Here is a 25,176-nt window from a genome sequence, read left to right on the forward strand (position 1 = left end):
GCTTCATGGATTTTGGATAACTTTTCAGACACAGAAGTTAATATTTCCATAGTAATATGGTGTTATAGTGTAAAGATATAAAATTAGAAATCCACACATAAGGATAAAAGCAATAAATGCATACATTAAATCAGAGTCCTGTTTGAGTTTCCTTTCTGATCCAAACCAGCAGCAACACTACATAATTTCTAGAGTAAACAGAGATAATGCTTTCTAGGCATTTTACTGTAGATTTAGCAATACTATAGGACTGCATGTAGTGTAACCTTAACATTTCTTCTTGCTCATTGTCTCAGGGTTCTGTATAAATCTCTTATGCAAACTGTAGTAACAACAGTGCTAACAGTTGCAGAGTACACAGAGGTCACTAACAATAGACCATTAATAGCTGATTTATTAGCACAACATGTCTAACAGCAGCACTCTAGCATTCTCAAATGTCTTACTTATAATGAACATAAGTAGTGGAGAAATGGAGAAATCATACTGGCAGGGAGAGAAGTAAAGCTGGCAAAACTACTTTGGATATTTGTACTAGTGTATGCAGCTCTGCAAACAATAAAAGGGGGGAGACATTGTAATGCTGGAAGGAGTCCAGAGGAAAGCCACCCTAGTGGAATCACAAAATCAATAGGCTGTATAACAGAAGGAAGAAAATCATGGCAAAAATTAGGAGGTGCAGCAACCAGCAGGATAAAGTACTCTCATCAAACTAAACAGACATTTCAGAGGACAAGTTAAGTCTAAAAAAATCACTCCACTGAACACCAACAGTCACATGAACAAACCCAACCTGGAAAAGGCTGAAAAAAAGCAAAAACACACCAAAAATTGGAATAAAATCTCTTTGCTGGTGCTTCCCGGTACCTCGGCTCAACAGCCTTTCAAAGAATCATTTTTACACCATGAAGTACAACATCTTTAAATACACATCAATTAGGCTTGATGAAAATCATTCAATTGCAAAAGTGTTAATAAATGTTGCTCATTAACCCTTAACCATCTTGTCCATCCAAATTTCAGCATATCAAAAACACTTGCACATATGAGTGAATAAGTAATAGTGCATAATAATGCACAAGCAACCCAAATTATGTGACGCATGAGGTAAGATGCATAAAAATGTATAAATGCATTATATGCCCTAAACAAGATAAAGTATCTTATTCACTTGTTAATTGCTATAATAGCATAATATAATAGAGAATTTTATAATAGAAAATTTTGTGACCAAGTTGTATATGAATAAACTCCTTTATGAGAGCGAGAAAACATTCATGAAGAAGGGAAAAACACATTACACTGAGATAACCAACACTCAAACTCTTACAGCATAAAAACAAACTGATGGTTACTTAATAACAAATATTAATATTAAGTTCCTGATTTAAACCTCTGGGGAATAATGTGCCATAATTAATAATAAATTTGGTCTCTAACTTTAATAGCTCACTCAGAAAAACATCACTCTGTTTGTTAAATGGTTTGGCCAGAACACTAAAAAATAAACTGGAATCAAGACCAGCATGAGCAGTCTGGAAATGTTCTGCCACAGGATTTTCAACCCTACCATGTTTGATGTCACCCAGATGCTCCATTAGATGATTTTTTACCATTCTCTTGGTTTGCCTAGTGTGCCACCTTGTTGGGTCACATCCACAACCAATGATGTAAACCACCCCGCAGGACCCGCAATTAAATAACTCCATAGCTTTATATTTTTTACCATTTATAAGAGCTCCATCTCAATTGCTGATTCTCCTGCGGATTTTACAGTGTCCACATGAATAACATCCCTTATATCCCTGATTTCTCTTAACTTTTTTTGTATTTAACAGTTCCTTCAAATTGGAAAATCTACTATAAGAAAAAGTGATTCTCCTAGGGAATAAATTCTTCAGGGTTAGTTCATTCGCAATTATGAGCCAAAAACTCTCTACAACCATCCTCAAACTTCTAGAAAAGGGAATATTTAGTGGCAAAAAATATTTTTTTATTATTGTATGTATTAAATACAGAACCAAAATTGCCCCTAAAAGCACACAGTGAATAAGATGAACTATATTTAAATGTAACAGAATTCCCAAACTCCCTTTTTGCTTTGTCAAGAATATGTGAAGTATAACCTCTCTTCAGCAACTTTTGTCTAACTTTCAAAACTTCTTCTCTCACAGTATGTTTTTCACAAGTATTGTTAAAAATATGATTGCATTCTCCATGGGGTAATGCAGCCAATAAATGGGGGGGTGCATGCTGTCAGCTGATAAAAAATTATTAACTGCTGTCGCTTTGGTGAAAGGTTTGAAAGAAACTTCCTTGTCATTTGTTACAAAAAATTATAAGTCAAGAAACTGCACTCTCTCCCTATTTGTAATATAAGTGAATTCTAACCCAAAGTTGTTATTCTGATTGAGGTTGTCCACGAAGTTTTGAAACTCAGAGACATCCTACATATAAAAAACAAGTCATCTATATACCTCTTGTAGATGACCACATGTCTCCTGAAAAATTCAGTATTATAAACAAACAGGTTTACAAAATGATTCATAAAAATAATAGCATAGGATGGGGCATATGAGGCCTTCATCTCAGTACCCTCTTTCTGTAGAAAATACTGTTTGTTAAATCTGAAACAATTATGCGTCAAGGAAAACTCTAACAACTATAATATAAAACTTGCACGTGGACCCTCACCCATCATCTTGCCCGCTGGTTCCAAACCACAAACATTTTTGATGCTCGTATATAGAGCCTTCATGTCCACGGTTGCCCAATAATATCCAGTGTTCCATTTCATACCTCTCACCATATCGCATAAGTCTTTACCATTTCTAATGTGAGAAGTAATCTTGCTCAAATAAACTTTTAACTGATGGTCCAAAAAAAAAATGCCCACATTTTGCAGGAAAGAGCCTTTACCTGATACTATCGGCCTACCCGGCAGATTGTACACATTTTTATGAATTTTGGGGATAATGAAAAAAATGGCATTCCTAGGGTTTTTCACAAAAAGTTTTTTGACGTCCATAGGGGTAAAGCAACCCAACTGTTCTCCCCTTTCCAATAAATCACCATTGAAAGTAGAAACAACATCCTCTGACACCAAGGCATAAACAGATTGGTCCCCTCAACAATCCTTCAACCATGTTATTATACTTTGCTATGGGTAAAATTACCCAGTTTCCCCCTTTCAGGTTGGGTTTGTTCATGTGACAAGTAAAGTCTACCAAAGCCAAATTTGAGGTATGTTTGGCCTCCCAGGCTAAAGGACAGTAACAAAGCATTCTTTAGCTATGTCCATAGCCTCAAAGACGATACACAATTGTGTGCAGAGCTCAGTGTAAATGGAACCACCTATACTGAGGCAGAAGATATAGCAAACCTTCTAGCTGATAAATTCAGCTCCAACTTTACCCCTGTCTCACCCTCACCCTCAGCCTTCTGTCAGGGAATACCGTCAAGTATAATTTCCCCTGCTATCACTAGGGAACAGGTACTTAATGCTTTCTCTAAGACCAAGAACACTGCATCAGTGGCCCAGACAATATCCCAGGATGCCTTCTAAATAGCATGAAACATGACCTATCAGAGCCTCTGGAATTACTATTTAACTGTAGCCTCCAAACAGGTTTTGTGACTCATGAATGGAGAACAGCAACAGTCATCCCTCTGCACAAAGGTGGGCCAACTACAGACCCATAAGTCTCACTAGTCTTATATGTAAAGCCATGGAAAGAATTGTCATAGAAATGATCAATAGAGAGATAGTAAACCTCCAGTCACTAGACCCAACCCAGTTTGGCTTTGTCAAGGGCAGATCATGCCTATTCAACCTGGTGGACTTCTTTGAGAAGGTAACCAAAGCAATGGATGAGGGAAAATGGTTTACACTGCCTACCTTGACCTGGCCAAGGCATTTGACACAATACCCCAATTGGGCATTGTTGCCAAATTCAAGAGATTAGGTACAAACTTGTATTTCACCTGGTGGATAGCCAACTGGCTCACAGACAGGACCCAGGAAGTTAAAATTGGGGAGCCCACCTCTACAAAGAGGCCAGTCACAAGAGGACTCCCTTAAGGATCAGTCCTTGGACCTCTCTTTTTTGGCATTTACTTCTCTGAAGTCAGGGCCAATGTCAGTGGTGATGATTGTAAATTAGGAGCTGTAATTGAATCATAAACTGGCACAAATGTTCCCCAGGAGGGGCTGAAACAGACAAACAACTGATGTCAGAGCCATGGACTAAAACTAAATGCCAAGAAATGCATAATAGTATCCTTTGGGAAGTCATCCACCTCTGGTAACTATCATATTAACAACATACCCCTTAGAATTGACCCAGTGTTCAGGGACTTCGGGACACGCATAGTTAGTAATCTAGCCTTTGACCATCACGTGTCTACAGTAGTGAGGAAATCATTCTATGATGTCCTTCAAGGATGCATCTGCAGTCATAACATATGTTGTTGTCCACCTCAGGCAGCCTCGGCCGGTCGGCATTCCAAAGTCTGGCTCTGGCCGCTCGGCTGATGTCTTCACCCCCGCGACGCCATAGGCTGGGGTATATCAAAGGCATCAGGCGCCATTTTCAGTCTTTCTTCTGCAGCGGTGTGCGAAGCAAGAGCTGCTAACAAGTCTTGGTCGGTCAGATCCAGATGAGAACTACGAACTTCTAAAAGCTAAAAGCAAGCCCGACTCTTTCACTCTGCCTCAGCATAGACAGACAAAAAAAAATATTTAAACAAATGTGAAACTCAAATACCCTCATATACCTTCCTCTTACTGCCTCCCTTGCTTTTAGGCAGACCGCCCAGACCAGAGCTTGTTTAGCCTGGCTTTCCTCTGACCGGACTTCTTTCACATCAGAGGTCCGGAAAGTCAGGTTGCCAGAAGAGTTTTTTTTTTTGGCTCCACTTTACATTTAGGAGACTCGACTGAAACAAATTTTAGCTAAAAAATGAAAAAGAAAACGCTGAAACCACGGTTATTTCGTTTCGCTGAAACCACGTTAGGCCTACCTCCAAAGTCAGTTCTTCTTTGGCTCCGAGCCCTCGGATAACTGAGGCCACGCCGCCTGGATGAGTGAATCCGCCTGATCCCTGCCCTAGCGAGGCCATGGCTGAGCAGAATGACAGAAATTGCACACAGCAGCTACTGGGCACATTCGTTGGACATCTGCTTGACTTCTCGCTACTTCCTCATGCAGGGGCAGCCAGGCCAAACTTTCAAAATCTACTAAGGCAGCAGGCAGCTAAAGCCATCAACAATTTCTCTACCTACCTACAGAACTTCCTTCTTCCCCCAGCTCTCCAGACTTCCAGCCTTCTAGGCTTCTGATCAGACCTGATTCTAAACCCGGGAACCCACACTCACCCAGACAGGGCACCTCCGCCCCCACCTGTACACCAGGAAAAGGCTAAGGACTTTACAAGCACACCAGTTTAGCCCCTTAGCCATACCAGGCCTGCCAATGATCAGTTGTATGATGCACACCCGATGACCTATACTCCCCGCCCTGATTCTCTCCGGACCCGAAACCACCTCCCCAGTCTACTACAGGGTTGCGGATCTTCAGGCCCAGCATAATAAGGCTCATCTTTCTGCCCCAGAAACAGAAACTCAGAAAGACGGGCTGTAGCTGCCTCTGCTACTCAAACTGATACCTTGAATAAGAGCAATTTCAAGATTAACAACCAGGAATTGTGTAACCATACATTTTTCTGCCATCAGCTCAAAACTGTAACTATCACTAAGTCATGTTTTAGTGATTAGGAATTTTTGTTAGATTCAGCTAATCCTCTCAGCAGGGTCCCTATCATTTCTTAAATGGGCTTCATTTAGACTGGCAGGATTTGGACTCTCAGCAGGTGAGTAATCAGTTCTCAAACTTATGGCTTGGGCTAGACCATGTTAAGTCTAAAGAGTGATGTGAAAAGCGCATGCCTGGAAAAAAAGGAAGAAAGAGTTTGTGCAACCCCTGCACAGGAAAGTCTAAGAAAAGATGAAAAAAATGGAGAAACAAAGTTTGTTTGTTTGTTTCACAGAGAGTCGAGGTTTACAGAAGAAAAAGCAAAATCTGTCCAAACAGTCAAGGATTGCAGGGGGCCAAGTGAGGGGAGCGCAACAGAAGAGTGGCTTCAAAGAGTTGGTCCTTCCCACACAGACAGAGAGCACCTGCCAAGCAGAAGAGAATCCACCACCAGAGAGGCAGGTCAATCATGTTGGACAGGAGGGATGTGGCTTGATTCACAATACCTTGGCGTTGCTCCACAGGACTGGAACACAAACTACTTCCACAGGACAGACACTATGATTCTCACTCTGACACTGCCTGAACAAAAGGAATACAAGGAAGCCCACTTAGCCTGCTTTCTACCACCTCTTGAGAAAATGGCAGCATTACAACGGACAAGAGAAATACTTTACAAAACAAAATGGCTACAATGGTATTTTTTCCACCATCATTTTAAAACCAGAATGAGAAAAACCTTCCACCTGCCACTAAAAAACAGAGGCAAATAAAAAAATCAAATCAATACTAAGAAAATGGAAAATCAAAAGGTACTCATCTATGGATGTCAGCCAAGAACATTACTCCAGACTCCTAAATCTAAAAAGAAAAAAAAAAATACAAGTCTCATTGCTCTGGACCAATCAGAACTCTAAATCCAATCTCAAATTACCAATTCCAGCAATTGACTTTGCCTCAGAATTCTTCTGAAGATTGAGCAGGTCTGCCTGGCATTGCCTAGATCTCAAGGAGGCATACCTGCAGTCCAAGTTTGCTCAGATTCATTGCAGAAGACATTTCAGATTTCTTTGCAGGATCAGAGCATTATCAATTCTCAGCTTCTTGTGCTGCCTGATATCTTCAAAGTAATCATTGACAACCAAACAAAATTAATAAAGGATTTGGCATGGGAGGCAGTGGGGAATGAAAGCCGGACAACCAGACAAAATGCCGAATAACAGACAAAAAACAAGACAAATTATAAACAAGTTTGGCACAAGACAGTCAACATGTACTGCACAAAGCCACTACAAAGGAAAACAAAGTCAAGACTAGTGCCATCCCAAAGGATAACACTGCAAAATTGCAGAACTGAAGGAAACTGACAGCAAGGCATCCTGGCAATTATTGGGCAAACAAAACATGCCTGGTATTCTACTCATTAAGAGTTGTGCACAGGACAACTGCAAGGAAAGACCTGCAGGCCCTGGGTTACATGGCCTCCAATATATTGCAGTGTCTCAAAAGATGATTCTCATGATGGAAAAACAATGCCAGTATGCTAGATAATTCAAAAGAAACACAGAAACCAAGCCTAAAAGCAGACCAGCCAAATCAGCATCAATCTAAAGGAGAATTGGGCAGACATCAGGCCTGCCAGATAAACAGACCATTGCCACAGGGCCAACACTTCTCCAGGGCAACATCCAAACAAGAGTGCATCACCACATCTGGGGTCGAGGCACCAAGACAAGTACACATAAGGACTAAGGCAGAGACTGGAGACACAACCACAGAAATCACATCCACACACAAACAGTGAGGCACATGCTGAAGAGAATGCACTATTCGACCCTATAATAGACATGGCATCATCTCAAGCAAATAGCAACACAGATATGTACGGTTTTAAAAAAACTGGCAAACAGCTTATGGAACAGATACCCACAATGGACTGCGAATGGACTACCATGGATATTTTCTCAACCATAATGCCAGAAATAGAGACATGACAGGAGAGGAGAATTTCAGAACACCCACACCACAGTCCATATATCACATCACAACCAAGAACTACCAGGGCACTGCAGAGGAGAGGATTTCTAGCAGCTGGAAGGCCCTGACAGTACCAAGCCTCTCCACTGTCAGTATACCCCGCTGCACCACTTGAAAGATGAGAGGCACCCACTGCCTGAGGTCATTCTGGAAGACACAGACTAGCCCCATCAACCAGTTCTGGCTACCTTTCTTCGGATGCAGCTGCACCTTCTACAGCTATGTACTTGCCTCCTCTCAGAACATCAGAGAAACATCAAGACCCAAGCAAAAGCAGCTGGAGCTGACAGCGGAAGCATTGGAACCCGCAACCAAGCTGCATGTCTCTTTGACCTTGATGGAACAGTTATCCCAAACTTTACTTCAGAGCTGAGAACTCTATGCTCAGCACTTAAGAAATTATTAAAATAACTCCTATGAAACCAAAATTGAAAAGATAGCAAACAACTAACATCTGGGAGCAAAATGTAGAGAGTACAACTTAAAATGTCCCCATTGAATTTAGAAATCCTCTGATTCAACTAGAGTACAAATCAAAATGAAATGTCTATCAAGCAAACCAATCAGACAATGGGATCACTAGCATCCCTCCTGGACATCCTCCTTCCCTATACAGAGCTTCAGAAACAGCATTCTTTGTGCTAGAACTCATCCTCAATTCCCCCTGCTAACAATCCATTAAGATAGACTCCTCAGAATATCTTGAGAGGGATCAAACAGCCTTTCCCTCCTTCTCATCAGGATAATGATGAGTTTGGAACCAATCCTGCTCCTTAACCAAAGAGTGGTATCCAGGGTTCTGCAGAACCAGCTGATGAAAATACTAATTTTATGCCAAACCCACAGACCAGGGGCAGGTATCTCTTACAGCTAGATTACACACAGACTTACAGGCTCCTATCATCACAGCCTTCCTTATCTTCCATCAGGATAGAGTGTCTCTGACAGACTAAGCCTTTTATTATCTGACAGAACCCCATATGTTATGACTGCAGATGCATCCTTGAAGGACATAGTGCAGGTATATATATATTTTGCTTTCTACTGTTTGGAATTTTCTACATTTATCCAAATTTAGCCTTCCTAGAGGGCACCTGGCATCTAGGCAGGACAACCCATATGTTATGACTGCAGATGCATACCTATCGGACATCTACATTTATGGTAGGTACAAAACTGTACTTTGCTCAACTTATAAACAAAGGTATGGAATCTAAGTCCAAGGAAGTCATTGTCCCACTGTATTCGGCATTCATCAGACCTATCATTGAGTACATTGCCCCCTTTGGTATGTAAATAACCAGGCATATCCAACAATTGGAACATCCACAGAGGTTTCTCACTAAAAGAATACAGGGCATAAGTAAAATGTCCTATGCAGGCAGTCTCAAGGCCCTATCTCTGTATTCTATCTCCTACAGGCTTTTGAGGGGTGATCTATGCTTGGTATGCAGGGCATTGTCAGACCCCATGCTGATGGACCTCCTGCATATCCACAAAGTAAAAAGCACCAGAATTACTCATTCTAAAGACTTAAACCTTGCCTGAGATATAAATAGGACCTGCTGGAAAGACAGGTCTGTATCCCAGAGACTTACCCCATCTATGGAACCGGCGCCCCATCCATGTGAAGCAGAGTTCCTCCCTAACCCAATTCAACTGCAACTTGGACATTTGGATGGGAACAGGAAATTCATCCCTGGTTTGGAACCTATGTCTCTAATGGACACAGGCAACCTGCAAATGGTTCATCTCCCAGGCCTCTGCTTGTAAATGTTTCATCTTCCAACCCCCTGCTTGCACTTATCAAGGGTATCAGAACTTGTCAAAGATTTGGGATGCATGGCTAGGCTTAAAAAGGTCCTTGTGGTTATTAGCCTAGTAACACCTATGAACCTGGGAAAGGTGCATGGCTAGAGGAGGAATAAAGCTAATCTGAGTTTCTTCTTATTAGAAACCAAGAGAGATAGGAGCATCTTGATCTGGGTGCACAGAATTGTGTCAGTGAGTTGTGAATGTGTCATACTGGCAGGAAGGATGGAGAAGGAGAAGGGGCACATGCAGCAGATTGTAGGGACTAGCTGTTCTCTGTATCTACAAAGGTACTTTTTTTGGGGGGGGGTTGCCCCACTGCTTGCCAACCATTAAACACACTCTCAGTCAGTCAGACCACTCTTTCCTAAGACATCGGGATGGGAACCAATCATGAGGGTCTGTCATTTAGGCAACTGTCAGTTGTGGCTAGGTTTTTTTTTTTTTTTTTTTTTTTTTTGTGTGTGTTTTTCAGTCCTAACCCCACGGCACATGCCTAGTGGCATGCCAAGGGCATATTGCCTACTTCCATGAGTGGCATAACTTTCAAGACAGCTTTATCCCCCTTGAAGCCAGCACTCCTTGGAGGTCTCCTGTGTCCCCCTGAGATTCAGTTGTAGGAGCTTGGGCCCTGGGCATGCTGTCCCACAACTCCCATCCCAAGGAGAGGCAAACTGACAAAACCATCAGGAGTGGTTAGGCATTTTGTATTTTGTATGTCTTGTAACATGCTCAGAGTTTTATGTGCAGCGGAATTCATTGAGGACACGTCACTTGCTTATATGAGTGGCATAACCTCCCTTGAAGCCAGCAGTCCTTTGAGTTCTCTGCTCTTTGCTTGGGATTCAGCACCCTGGGCATACCACCCCACCCCCTCCTTTCCCAGAGGAGATGCAAGCTGGCAAAACCATGTCACTGCTTCCCTCCTCCATGCCAGGCCCAGCAGGCACCCAAGCCTCTAACTGAACTTAGGTCACCTGGCTTTTAGCCAGAGATTTATCCATCTGCTACAGTGGAACTGGCTACAGAGGTACTTATTCATGGAGTGGTTTGTAGACCTATGGAATCGACTTCTGTCTTGGATAGTGGAGAGGGAATCTGAATCTCTGGATGCATATAAAAGGTCATGTTGAGGCAAAAAGGAAGAAATGGAGGGGAGATAAAAAGTGAAATGAGTTTAAAGGGCATAGGGTATAGATTTATTGTACCCTATGGAGCATGTTTGCACACATGCAGGATTATATGTCTGCTTACTTAGTATATGTGGAATGGAACATCCTAGTCACCACCTGCAGGTATGGAACAGGCTGCATCATCTATATGAAGTAGAACACCAGTTATTATAATGGTGCTGGGCAGAATGTCACATGCATGTCTGTCTCACTGAATCAACCCTTTGTAAATATTTCACAAACCAAAATTCACCCTTCTCATTAGTAATTTTTATTTGTCTTTAATTACAAATGTAATATAACTGTACCCTCATAATCCCTCTTAATAAAACTATTTTGTAAATATCACTCATTTTATAATTTATGCTCAGTTTTTTTACTTTCATTCATGCAATGCTCTTCCTGGTTGAAAAGGTCCTTGAATCAGCCTGATTAGTACAATCATATAAAATAAAACCAGTCAGGAAGTTTGCTTCTTTGCACATCTGTTTCATGTGTAGCATTCTGTACTCATCAAAAATGTGTCTGCATTTTATCTTGCTGTGGATGAGTAAATGATACAACTGACTTGTTCCCCCAATATGAGCTTAGTGCTCAATCATTGCTGGGATGTGAATTTAATTGAAAGTCAAGACCTTTGCAGATGAAACCAAAATCTGTAAGAGTGGTGTCTGAAAAGATTAAGCACTGGTATTACATTCTTTCATAATGCAGTTGCTCTAGGATCCCTTAAACAGAATAGTAAATGATTTACAGAGCTGTATCTTTGATGACATAAGAACTAGAAGTAATGTCTTATCTGTTCATAACCATATACCGTGTCCAGGAGATCAAAGTGCCGGACATTAATAAGTCATTAATACATATAAATTCAAATGGCAAAATACATTTTGAGATATCCAAATCATATTCTACTCTGCAAACTGAAAGTCTTATGTTTTGCTGACAGTAAGCAGTCATTTTCCTTTTAAAACACTACTTTGCTAAACCTCCCAACCAATATGCTGCAAATTTGTTATGTACACTGTCAAGAATTGTATAAAGAGGGTAGTTGCACAGCCGTAGAATACATCACCGGTAAGAAGGTAACTATACCACTTGTCTAGTTATGATTATTTGTCTGGAAAGGCAGAAGTTCAGCTATGCAAGTCTAAAACATGGTGGTTGGTGTTTTTTTTTTTTTTTGGGGGGGGGGGTTGTAACAATAGTTGGACAGTTCTTGTAATTGCCTACTAGTAGGAGTAGAAATCAGGAATGCATAGAATAGGCAAATTAAAATCCAGAGACAAAACAGAATTTGTGGAGCTCTGTATGAAGAAAAACTGTTTAAGCAGGCTTTTCTTCTCTGCCAAAAGCAGTATGGTTGACCACAACAGACTCTTGATGGCAGCAGCGGCATAGGAAAATACCTGCATTACTTTTCTACTGAATTATTCATTTGTGCAGAATTTCACACTCAACCGGTGACAGTAACTTTCTTTTCTTATTAAAGGAAAATATTATTAAAACAATTATATTGGAAACCGTCATCTTTTTTTAAAACATAGATGCCTTGACTTAATTAAGTAAAACACTTAGCAATACCTCACTCTACTTTAGTGACCTGTCATTCTGGCTGGACAGCAACTGACAAGGTTTACCTTTGCTGAATTCAATAATCTGCCAGTGCTTTACACATAAATAATTTCTCTTTTGAGATTTTTTATTCTCAACCATTTCCGTTATTAAGTCTGCCTATCTAATTTCACTCTTACAAAAAAAATTAATAAGGCTTATAAATTCATGTGCCAAATGATAATGTAATCATTTGTTGAAGACCGTTCTTTCTTAACTTAGCTATTGAATTTTACACATTTTACAGCGTGAGCAGATGGCTGCCAGCAAAGAAATGTCTTCTTTATTTCTCCTGGGATCTGAGCTGTATTCTTTAAGTAAAGAAAGTTCTCACACCATGCTTTTTTATCAAAGAAAATAAGAATGCTCTATCAGTCTTGACTGCACCACCATACCTCTCAGCTGTACAGATTTTTTATAGAATGTCCATATTTTTGCCTCATATCTTTGCTCCATTTTTCATAAAATTGTGGTTTTCTGGCATATCAATAGCAAATCATTAAAGACTGGTGTCAGAAGATAATGACAGACATTTGAGTTTCCAAATTCATTATTCTATCAACTTTCTAAGTTTCTAAGAGCAATATTTAAAATTGTCCCTATTTATGGCCACCCCCCCCCCCAATTTTTTTTTTATGGCTTTGCCACATTTCTTGTTCTTACAGGTTGAGAGGTATGTGCAACACTGAGTTGTTCACCATAGTAACCATAGTAACAGTTTTGACTGTATCTTGCTGATGAAAATTAAAAAAAAAAAAAACAGCAACAAGCTTCCATTTTGTTGACAATTGAAGATTAATTCTGCTTCATTTAAATAATGACAGGTTACAGACCCAGGTCGCCTGGCAGTCCCTAAATAAAGTTAATAAATGTGCTAATTTGTGCCAAATTAGTTGTAAATATGTCTCAGTTTTCAAAACAGGTGAAGTAGTATTTAACATGGCTGTGCAAAACTTGCTACAGATGTTTCTCTTTCAAGACCGTTTTACCCATTTTAGATGAACAGGAACATAGACAAATTTTGTTTTGTACGTACAGCCTCATAATTTTGCACATCATCTCCTATTTAGATCTCACATACTTTTCTTCAGTTGTTGCACTCCCACACACTTGAAAAGCACACGATAATACTTGCTGGAGCAAAAATAACGAAATGTAACAGTTCCAATGGTAAAGCCAATGCACGGACTAGGGTGGTATAATAAGCTTTAATGTATTAAATCAAAATAGTGCAAAGCCAGCCTCGTTTAGCACTTTCATCCACTAAATTGTGGACTACATCAGAACACTTTCACATACAACTATCAAATATTTAAAAGTGTTTTGGCGCCAAATAAAAGCCTTCTAAACAAATTTAAAGTGACATATGCTATATAAATAACATATGCTTGTAACATCAACTTAAAATATAAAATACAATGAATCAGCTATGCCAGACTAAAATATGTAACACATAATCACCATGAACAATTCATGATATTAAAATACTTCATATAAATTGTGTAACTTATATAAATTATTTAAATAGATTATTATTAAAATACTGCCTATAAAATCAATCAGATAAGTGGTGAGAAGCTGAATAAAAATATAAATGTATAAATATGTAAAAATATATAAATATGTAAATATAATGTGAAAACAAAATTAGATATATAAAATCAGATGTATACTATCAACCTAGCTGTAGCAAAGACATCAAATCAACCAAGCCGCAAAAAGATTTAATAGATATATAATCATTAAGTCCAGGCTCTCTTACTGCATCCGTTAATATTTGCCAAAAGGTTTCCCTTTTGCCTAAAAGTGCCTTAATATTACCACCATGGAGACAGTTCAAGACTTGGTCTGTAATAGCAAATTTAAACACATGAGCGTCCCCATATCGATCGATGTGTCTATATAATGCGTTGTTGCCATCCTTAGGTCTAATATCGTATAGGTGGTCATAAATTCTCTTTTGAAATGTCGCTCAGTCTTGCCTACATAGTAAAATAGACCCAGATGATGAGATTAGTCAAACGAATCCACCATGGCTCGGACACCAGGAAAATATTTCTTTCGTTTTATTTAAACATTAAATAGATACACCAACAGTGAAACGGACTTCACAGAGAAACTGTATTACAACGACTGTAAAATCTGGTTAAGTACTTTCATCTGCAACGTAGCAGACTTCCTCAGAACCAGGTTTTCACATAAAATAAGCCTTTTTAAATGCTTTTTGGCGCCAGAATTTGCTGATTAGTTTAAAGGGCTATGCACTTACCCTGATCGGAATAATGACACAGGGCAAGTGTACTATTATAATATTATAGTATTATGATAAATGACCTTTACATCTGGTGATTACTAAAACATATGTTAATACATTAATACAATTTGTTAATGCAATAAGTTAATACAATATATTAAAAATATGTTATTAATGTGTTGCAAAAATAAATAAACCATATCTTAAAAATGAATTTAAACAATGCATATATACTATGACTGTACTTAGCTAACTAATTTAAAAATTTAAAAAATTGATTTAAGAATGTATAGTAAATATATATACACAATATAAATGCAATGTAAGTCAATAATTAATAAATAATAATGATGAATGTGAATGTAAAAACTGATAACTAAAAAACTTTCATAACCAATAATAACTATTGACCTGTCGGACACAATTCATGATCTAATTCATATGTGAGTTGAAACACCGTATAGATGTAGAAATATCCATAATAATAATAATATGAATAGGTAACAAGAAAGTAGTAAATGTAAACTAATAAGTGATAGTAATGTGCAATACATAATAATAATAATATTTGATATGCAAAATGTTTGATAAATAAATATTTATATATTTGTTAAAATATATATATATATATTGATGAAAAGTAAATGTTAAAAATGTATGTTAAAAATGTATGCATTAAAAAATGTACAAAATGTAAATTTTATACTGAAAAAATAAAATTTATACTGAGAAAAAAAAAAAGTTTGCACTAAAAACATCAAATATATAATATAATAAATAGTGGTAAAAAACACACAATTAATAATGTACATTGTACTATTAAACTGTACAAAAACTCTATTCTCTCTAAGGAAATTTAATGTTTGTAACTAATTAATAAATGTTTCATGAATCCAACTGCAGAAAGGGTTTAATGCTAATAAAATCATTTAACCCAGGACTTGTTGTGGCATCACATAAAATCTGCCATCTACTTTCTAATGCTGACAAACATGCTTTCCAATTCCCTGCACTAAAGCCTACTTCTACTTGATCTATAATTGCAAAAAGAAAACTATGAGAGGAACCTTTATCAAAGATATGTTTACTCGATGCATTGTTATTATCTTGCCTTTTTATTTTGTATAAATGTTCATATATCCTGGTTTTTAGCTTTCTTTCGGTCTTACCAACGTAGTAAGCCGAACAGGATATACATGTTGCAAGGTAAACTACCCTCTGTGTGTTACAATTACCAGTTAAACTCTTTATACATGTCTGAGTGACATTATTTAATCTAATAGTCCTGTTAGTATTAATGTTCTTACATTGATTGCACGAGCCACATTTAGTGGTTCCTTTAGTAGGTATTTTGTGTTCACTGTGCTGTTCCAATAGGTGCTTCAAGTTGTGAGATGTCTTATACACAATTTGGGGATTATTACCTACACAACTACCCACATTATCTGATAAAGTGAGAATGTCCCAATATCTATGTAGAACTTCCTTGACTATATTAGAATAAGGATTAAATCTAATCACACACACATGTTTGTCACAATGTCCTTCCGACCTATTTGTTTTTTTAAAAGGAACACCTAATAAGGGTTGAAATTTTTTACCCCACTCTTTTTTAACATAATCACTAATGTTGTCCAGCATGAATTTCGGGTAGCCTCGATTTACAAACATTTCGTAAATCACTGCCAATTCCATTTCCATAACAGTCTTGCTAGAAGACATGCGGGCAGCCCAAACGCATTGTCCCTTAAACACATTACTGAAAATGTGTGGGGGATGGTTGCTTTCAAAATTCAAATAGTCATTAGAGAAGGTCTTTTTTCTATAAATTCTAGACTCAAAGCTTGTACCATTGTTTTTAATATATGTGTCTAAGTATGAAATCCCCTCTTGATCAACACAATGTGTGAATTTTAAAAATTCAGTAGTGTTATTTATGTAGTCCATGAATTTGTGAATCTCATCTATTGTTCCATTCCACAGTATAAATAGGTAATCTAAAAATCTAGTGTATAGTACAATCTTATTAAAAAATTCACTGTTAAATATAAACTTGGTTTCCCACTCTAACATGACCAAGTTGGCATAAATCGGGGCACAAGAAGCACCCATGGCGACACCCCTGGTCTGCCTAAAGAGTTCGCCTTGAAATTGGAGGTAATTGTGATCAAGAATCAGCCCCATCATATCAACAGTTAAGTTTATCCTATCCCAACTTAATGTGGAAAATTTACACAAACTATTGTGGAAGTATTCAAGACCTACATCTTTAGGTATACATGAAAAAAGGTCGATTATGTCCACAGTAAGAAAAATTAAATCCTTCCTCCATAAATCTGATGTGAGTTTCCCCAAAAAATCCCAAGAATCTTTTGTTAAATGTGTGACCTTCTGGTATACATGTTTTGTCCACTGGTCTACACAAAGCGTATGCTCTGAAAGAGATAAATCTGTCCCCTGAGGCAGAATTTACTTTTGATTTTAGTTTATTTCATTCCGACAATGAAATAAACAGGACTGGCACCAAACCTAAATCACGGGAAGCCATAAGAACTTATTCTACAATAGCGAAGAAAGGTGACGGAACTAAAGGTACTGTGTGTTTTGACAATTCTTCTGTTGCTAATGAAAACACTAACGGTCCTGGTGCTAAGGGACGTTTAATAACAAATGGTTCTAAGAAGAGCAACGGAATGAATACCATTGATATGTTTTTGAATGATGAAGTTATTTTTAAAAATGATGACTGTAGAAGTGATTGTTTTAATTACAATAATAAGGGGAGAAATTTTAGTACATCTGGTGATAATTTAAAAATGAAAATACTTTTGCTGGGTAAAAAGTTGATTCATGTAAAGAGCATTAGGACTGATAGTGCCTATTTAAAACAATGCCTGACTTTAAAAATTGTGCCCAAGGGTTTGAGATTCTTCAAACTTCCTTTGGGCGTAGAATATAACAATGCTAATATGACTGATTTTAACAATATGTTTGATGATTTTGGTTTTAATTACATGAGGAAATTGATTAATTACAATGATGCAAAAGTAACGGTGTTAATTAAGGAAATTGAGAATTTAAATGAAGATATAATACAAGATGTGAGTTTTGAACAATGGGTTGATTTGTATCATAAGCAGTTCTCCACAGCAGAGAACAAGGTTACGTTGATATATAATAGGAAACTTAGTAAGATTGATAGAGATGTGGAGTTATAAAAATAATAGGGCATATATATGGCCTAACGACAAGAGGAAGGACACCAACAACCATGAGAGAAACCATGAGTACAATGACCGGTTGGATAGAAATAGCAATGATACAAATTTTCAGGGGGGAAGATTCTTCCCAGCGCCCAAACAGTACAGAAGACAGTACCACTAGTGGAGGTACCTATAGACATTAGGTTATCTGATTCAAAGGGTACAGAGTCTTCTAAATCAACATAAAACGACAGTACCTTACTCATGGTTACAGATAACATTTCAGAACCTACAGAGTTGCATACCATTAGACACATTATTCATACCTATAAAGGATTCAATGTATTTAATTATACGGATATGGAAGTTAAGCAAGAATTCTTTACCCTGTTTAGTAAGGGCATGAAATTTATACAAACTAGCAGATTTGATATAGTGGATACGGTTAAAGAAATTAAGTTATTCAGTCGTAGACTCAATTTAGCCTTATTATTCAATGATAAAGAGAATATTAAAGGTGTGACTGGAACCAATAAGAAACTATATAGGAAAAGTGTGTTTGTACCTGCCTACCATCCCCAAGTAGCGCACTATGAAAAACTAGTCTGCAAAGACTTATACAAACTATACAAAGACATTAGAATAAAAAGAGAATATGTAAACACATACAAGGATAATTTGAATGTTGAAGAGAGGGAATGCCTCAACCATTTGATGGCCAGCCAAAATATTAGAATTATGAAACCGGATAAGGGTGGAGGCATTGTACTTTACAATACCTTAGACTATAACAGTGAAATCTTTAATATCCTACATTCATCTGGTAATTACGAAGAAATTTCTGTCAACCAAGTTAATATAGGTTACAAAAGGATTGACCTGGCCATTGAGGAATACCTTTTGGACAATCGCATTTCCAGTGATGTCTACCAATTTATTAGAGTTGAATTTCCCAAAATGGCAAACATTATAGGTATACCAAAAATCCACAAATGCTTAGAAAAACCACCCTTTAGACCTATCATTTCTGGTTCTAAATCTAAGACCTTTAATATAGGGGCCACAATAGACCAGTGGGCAAAACATGTATACCAGAAGGTCACACATTTAACAAAAGATTCTTGGGATTTTTTGGGGAAACTCACACCAGATTTATGGAGGAAGGATTTAATTTTTCTTACTGTGGACGTAATCGACCTTTTTTCATGTATACCTAAAGATGTAGGTCTTGAATACTTCCACAATAGTTTGTGTAAATTTTCCACATTAAGTTGGGATAGGATAAACTTAACTGTTGATATGATGGGGCTGATTCTTGATCACAATTACCTCCAATTTCAAGGCGAACTCTTTAGGCAGACCAGGGGTGTCGCCATGGGCGCTTCTTGTGCCCCGATTTATGCCAACTTGGTCATGTTAGAGTGGGAAACCGAGTTTATATTTAACAGTGAATTTTTTAATAAGATTGTACTATACACTAGATTTTTAGATGACCTATTTATACTGTGGAATGGAACAATAGATGAGATTCACAAATTCATGGACTACATAAATAACACTACTGAATTTTTAAAATTCACACATTGTGTTGATCAAGAGGGGATTTCATACTTAGACACATATATTAAAAACAATGGTACACACTTTGAGTCTAGAATTTATAGAAAAAAGACCTTCTCTAATGACTATTTGAATTTTGAAAGCAACCATCCCCCACACATTTTCAGTAATGTGTTTAAGGGACAATGCGTTCGGGCTGCCCGCATGTCTTCTAGCAAGACTGTTATGGAAATGGAATTGGCAGTGATTTACGAAATGTTTGTAAATCGAGGCTACCCGAAATTCATGCTGGACAACATTAGTGATTATGTTAAAAAAGAGTGGGGTAAAAAATTTCAACCCTTATTAGGTGTTCCTTTTAAAAAAACAAATAGGTCGGAAGGACACTGTGACAAACATGTGTGTGTGATTAGATTTAATCCTTATTCTAATATAGTCAAGGAAGTTCTACATAGATATTGGGACATTCTCACTTTATCAGATAATGTGGGTAGTTGTGTAGGTAATAATCCCCAAATTGTGTATAAGACATCTCACAACTTGAAGCACCTATTGGAACAGCACAGTGAACACAAAATACCTACTAAAGGAACCACCAAATGTGGCTCGTGCAATCAATGTAAGAACATTAATACTAACAGGACTATTAGATTAAATAATGTCACTCAGACATGTATAAAGAGTTTAACTGGTAATTGTAACACACAGAGGGTAGTTTACCTTGCAACATGTATATCCTGTTCTGCTTACTACGTTGGTAAGACCGAAAGAAAGCTAAAAACCAGGATATACGAACATTTATACAAAATAAAAAGGCAAGATAATAACAATGCATTGAGTAAACATATATTTGATAAAGGTTCCTCTCATAGTTTTCTTTTTGCAATTATAGATCAAGTAGAAGTAGGCTTTAGTGGAGGGAATTAGAAAGCATGTTTGTCAGCATTAGAAAGTAGATGGCAGATTTTATGTGATGCCACAACAAGTCCTGGGTTAAATGATTTTATTAGCATTAAACCCTTTCTGCAGTTGGATTCATGAAACATTTATTAATTAGTTACAAACATTAAATTTCCTTAGTAGAGAGAATAGAGTTTTTGTACAGTTTAATAGTACAATGTACATTATTAATTGTGTGTTTTTTTCCACTATTTATTATATTATATATTTGATGTTTTTAGTGCAAACTTTTTTTTTTTTCAGTATAAATTTTATTTTTTCAGTATAAAATTTACATTTATTTTGTACATTTTTTAATGCATACATTTTTAACATTTACTTTTCATCAATATATATATTTTTTAACAAATATATAAATATTTATTTATCAAACATTTTGCATATCAAATATTATTATTATTATGTATTGCACATTACTATCACTTATTAGTTTACATTTACTACTTTCTTGTTACCTATTCATATTATTATTATGGGTATTTCTACATCTATACGTTGTTTCAACTCACATATGAATTAGATCATGAATTGTGTCTGACAGGTCAATAGTTATTATTGGTTACGAAAGTTTTTTAGTTTTTAGTTATCAGTTTTTACATTCACATTCATCATTATTATTTATTAATTATTGAATTACATTGCATTTATATTGTGTATATATATTTACTATACATTCTTAAATCAATTTTTTAAATTTTTAAATTAGTTAGCTAAGTACAGTCATAGTATATATGCATTGTTTAAATTCATTTTTAAGATATGGTTTATTTATTTTTGCAACACCTTAATAACATATTTTTAATATATTGTATTAACTTATTGCATTAACAAATTGTATTAATGTATTAACATATGTTTTAGTAATCACCAGGTCATTTATCATAATACTATAATATTATAATAGTACACTTGCCCTGTGTCATTATTCCGATCAGGGTAAGTGCATAGCCCTTTAAACTAATCAGCAAATTCTGGCGCCAAAAAGCATTTAAAAAGGCTTATTTTATGTGAAAACCTGGTTCTGAGGAAGTCTGCTACGTTGCAGATGAAAGCGCTTAACCAGATTTTACAGTCGTTGTAATACAGTTTCTCTGTGAAGTCCGTTTCACTGTTGGTGTATCTATTTAATGTTTAAATAAAACGAAAGAAATATTTTCCTGGTGTCCGAGCCGTGGTGGATTCGTTTGACTAATCTCATCATCTGGGTCTATTTTACTTTGTCGTATACCTTGTTGGCTTTTGCCTACATAGTATGCAGGGCACAACATACACTTGGCAAGATATATTATAAACTTACTATTACAGTTTCCATGTCTAAAATATATATAGTTCATGTTAATATTCTCCAGTTTCACCCCTTGTGTCTCCCAAATGTAGGAACATTGGTTGCAACATCCACATTTTGTAGTATGTTTCCTCAACATTATGTCGTTACTATGTTTCAATCCGTGTTCTAAAATTTTTTTAAGATTAGTCCCTATTTTGTGAACAAAATTGGGACGATCACCTATGATATCCTTTACTCCATGGTCAACCACCAAAATGTTCCAGTTCTGTTTAATTAGATTTTTAATATAGTTTACATACGGGGAATATTGTAGAACACATACTCTACTATGGTGTGTTAACAACCCACCATGTAGTTCATTATGGATACTAGTCCCTGCCCCTAATAAGGGTGGATACTTTTTACCCCATTCTCGGGTAACATAACTTGTGACATCATTCAATATGGACACTGGATAACCTCTACTTATAAACAGTGATTTAATATATAAAATCTCTTCTACCCTAATGTTATAACTTGAACTCCTTTGAGCAGCCCATATACACTGCCCCTTGTAGATGTTTCTCAACATGTGTCTTGGGTGATTGCTGGCATATTCTAAATAACTATTGAAGAAAGTTTGTTTGCTATAAATTTTAGTCTGAAAACCTTGTCTGGAATGGTATATGTAAGTATCCAGATAAGCGATACCTTCATGGCTAAAATTAAATTAACTTTAAAAAGGAACTAGAGTTGTTAATATACTCAATAAAAGGTAGAATACTATCTATGGGACCATCCCATAAAATAAAAATATCATCCAAAAACCTGGAATAGTAAGCTACGTTCTTGTAATGACTACTAGTAAACAACTTAGTATTTTCCCATTTTAACATAACAAGGTTGGCAAATATGGGAGCACATGATGCCCCCATAGCTACCCCCCTGGTTTGACTAAAATTCTCTCCTTCATAGTGTATATAATTGTAGTCTAACACTAATGTCATCATATCCAAAATAAGACATATCTTATCCCATTCCAGATTGCAAAATTTCCTCAAGCTCCTGCAAAAGTCATCCAACCCCTGACCTTTAGGAATGCATGAAAACAAATCGATGACATCGATAGTAATAAATATTAAATTACTTTTCCAAATATTGGGGGTTAGATTGGCCAAGAAAGCCCATGAGTCTTTAATCATATGAGGTAGATTCTGGTACATAGGTTTCAACCATCGATCTAGGACTACACCTAAGGGATATGTTTTTGAATGACTACCTGATACTACTGGACGAAATGGTGGAAAATGAATACTTTTGTGGACCTTAGGAATACTGACAATGGTTGCTAATGTAGGGTATTCAACTTTTAAAAAATTGTGTAAATCTATAGTAATCCGATTGTCCAATAAGTACTCCTCTATACTAAGATCAATGAGTTTGTATCCAATATTAATTTCATTGATCGACACTTCCTAATTCTCTGATTCATATAAGATTTTATAAATTTCTTTCATATCGTCTATTGTGTTGTATAAAACCACCCCTCCACCCTTATCGAGCTTCATTACCCGAATGTCTTTGTTGTTAATTAGTACGGCCAGGACTTCTCTTTCACCTGAAATAAGATTGTCCTGCACTTTCCAATTTCTAATTTTTTTGTATATTTTGTAAATATCCTGAGTTACAAACTTCTCAAAACTAGCCACATTGGGATGGGTGGGTGGTATAAAAATACTTTTCTTTTAAAGTCCATCATCTACAAAAGTGGTGGTACCATCTTTAAAATATAAGGCCAAATTCAACCACCTACAAAATAATTTAAATTCAGTAATGATGTCAACAACATTGAATGTAACACTAGGGATGTATTTTATCCCTTTAGATAGTAATGTAAAATGTTCATTTGTAAATCAATAGCTGTATAATTATATATTTTAAAATCATTATAAATATGTACTATCTCGTCATCCTTCTTGTTTGCTTTCAAACTTGAGTTAACCAAGTGTACAATATAATTTTGTTCTTCACTGTCTAGTAGTAGTAATTTGCATGATATGACTGGTTCCATTCTTGGGATGGACCCATCCACTTCCAGTCCTTTTGCCACTCACTTAGCTGTTCCCTCTACAACTGTAAAAAATTATTTGACGTGAGGAGATTCATCAACCAAAGGGACTAAAGCTACAGGCCTTAATTCAGCTTTGCATTTCAACCATTCCTAGTCTATGACCTCCCCCTTTTATCATAATCCCTTGAAAAGAAGCTTTCTTTCAAGATCTTTTTTGGCATGTGTACAGCAAGCATCAGAGCAACAGTCCTAGTTCACATGTTCACTAAACATTTGTTTGTATATCTGTTTTTAGTTTTTTTTTTCTGTGGGAGGGTATTTTTGTGAGAACAGTTTTGATTTTTTTTTTTACTTTCCTTCAGATACTGCTTATCACTTTCCAGTCTAATTTATCCATTTACAGGTCAGATCCAAAGACATTTTGTGCACTGTTCTTTTCTTCACTAAGCCATGTCTAGGAGTTTTTTATTGCCTTCCCATTTTTCTTCTTTCTTTACACTGCTGTGCCATTAGTATTTCAGTGAGTAATATACCTGTTGCCAGTTTTCTGTTCTCAGCCTTTAGTATTTCAGTGATTTGTTTGCTTGTTTCTCTTTTGTAATGCACTGTCTTTAGTGTTTCAAATATTTCTATGCTGGTTATTGTTTTAAATGTATTGCTAGAGTTCTTTGTAATTGGCAGACAGATTTATTTTCTTCTGCCTGGTGAATAATCTTTTCCGTGATCTCTCTGTTGTCTCCAATAGTTAATACTTTCCCCTTCTGCTACAGTTTTCTCAGCATGAACCCTTTCTGTTGGTATGATTCCATCTTTATTAATACTACTAGAAAAATCTAAATGAAAACTCCAGCCAAGCTAGAACTTCCAATGAGTGACCTCCCAAACCTCCTGTAACAGAGGCACATGGGATATATGAAAAATGACCCTTATGAACATCAGGTGTTTCAGCTATATGGCGATTCTGATTGCCCATGACTTTTACATTTGAAGTCATTTTAATGGACAATTTCAGGCCAATAAAGCCAAACCCCAATAGCTATGGATATGCATATTTTGGCCTTGTTATGACCTTATCAGCATAGCATAAGCAGAGTGTTTGACTAAGCATTAGAAACACAGGATTGTTATACCCAGCTGATGTTCATTATCATTAGGTTGGCTGCAAAATATCCAAACTAACAAATTAAAACAAAGAGTTAGAAGGTCACACTGAAAAAACAATCAGAAAAAAACTAAATAAAAACTCCAGCCATGCTAGAACTTCCAACGAGTGACCTCCCAAATCTCCTGTAACAGAGGCACATGGGATATATGCAAATTACCCTTATGAACATCAGGTGTTTTAGCTATATGGCGATTCTGATTGCCCATGACTTTTACATTTGAAGTCATTTTAATGGACAATTTCAGGCCAATAAAGCCAAACCCCACTAGCTACGGATATGCATATTTTGGCCTTGTTATGACCTCGTC

The 25,176-nt window shown here is 36.7% G+C and overlaps 1 protein-coding gene across 1 annotated transcript in view; it reads left to right on the plus strand.

Moving 5' to 3' along the window:
• Positions 1 to 25,176, plus strand: part of IGHMBP2 (immunoglobulin mu DNA binding protein 2) — a 751,785-nt gene that overhangs the window by 576,090 nt on the left and 150,519 nt on the right. The gene's annotated exons all lie outside the window — the stretch shown is intronic.

The sequence above is a fragment of the Protopterus annectens genome, chromosome 3.part1 (assembly GCF_019279795.1).
Source record: "Protopterus annectens isolate FY-2018-M chromosome 3.part1, PAN1.0, whole genome shotgun sequence".
NCBI classification, from domain to species: Eukaryota; Metazoa; Chordata; order Ceratodontiformes; family Protopteridae; genus Protopterus; species Protopterus annectens.